The sequence below is a fragment of the Acanthisitta chloris genome, unplaced genomic scaffold (assembly GCF_000695815.1).
Source record: "Acanthisitta chloris isolate BGI_N310 unplaced genomic scaffold, ASM69581v1 scaffold8803, whole genome shotgun sequence".
NCBI lineage: Eukaryota > Metazoa > Chordata > Aves > Passeriformes > Acanthisittidae > Acanthisitta > Acanthisitta chloris.
In genome coordinates, this window is record NW_008663567.1 from 132,473 (window position 1) to 133,701 (window position 1,229).

The following is a 1,229-nucleotide window of genomic DNA, read 5'->3' on the forward strand; positions in this document are numbered from 1 at the left end:
GACTGCAGCAGTGAGTGACAGCTTTGTTAAGCTATGATCGATGACTTTGCTACCAAATTCTGATTAATGTTTCCTTCCAAACCCTCCTTGCCCTTGCAATATGCTGTCCATTAGCCCCTGCCAATATCTGCCTGGAATAACCTTCTGGCTCTGATAGGAGTTGTGTGATTATAGTTATCTAAACGTGTGAATAATTGGGAGGTTATGCCATATTACATGCTTCATCAAGTCCTCTATTCAAGTCTCAGGGAAACATTTGAAGTTCAACACTATGTCTCAATTATGCCTGAATTTCTGGCAAGGGAAAAAAAAAGTCCCATTAACGAAGCTGTCAAAAACACATTCTGCTTTAAATTTCCTGGGACAATCAGACAATGAAACTCGCTCACTCAGTAAGGAGCTGCCTTCTCCTCACAGCATTAACAGGCTCTTGAGTTTATTGGATTTCTTTCTTGCTTAGGCTTAGAAATGAGATCTTGATAAAAAGGAGTTGCGCAGTAAATGAGGAAGTTCTGTAAACAATCAATTCTGTGCTGAAACATTTATCTCCAGACAGTCTATACAGAAATAAATGCTGCTCTGGTGGGATATGGAATGAGTTTGTGCTGTGATGATATTTGTAAATTATAAAAGGGATAAAGTATGCCTGTTGTTGCAGTTCTGCTGCAATATTCTCGTTACTGTAAGTGAGATTTTATTCTTATGTGTGCTCTGGAGGACACAGCTCTGGCCTGGGGCTCTGCCTCAGGCAGCTTTACACTACAGGACTTTAACAGGGGACAAACCTGTCTATATTCTGACAAATTCCTTTGAAATTTCAGGAGCAAAGAGCAAAGTGTTGTTGCACAGTTATAGATGTCAGCACTGGACACCACCACAGGCTCCCCAAAGGAGAGCTGGGCTTCTAACTGGGAATCTAGACCTCCAGCTGGCTTTTTTTTCCCCATCAAAGGAGAGCTGGGCTTCTAACTGCGAATCCAGACCTCCAGCTGGCTTTTTTTTCCCCAGTGCTCATAGTCCTGTGTGCTGGCAGTATGCTCTTCCAGGACAAGGGAAACTGGTACAAGCTGAGGTTCAGTGTGAGCAGATACTGACTAAGAGGTGGCTGGAAAAGTCTGAGGTGTGTCCAACAAGAGGTAGGTAGGAGATAGGAGGATAGCAATAGTCAACACCTCTTCAGCTTGTCATGCCCTTATTTCCAGTGCAAACTGGTTTGGGACTGGGAAGTC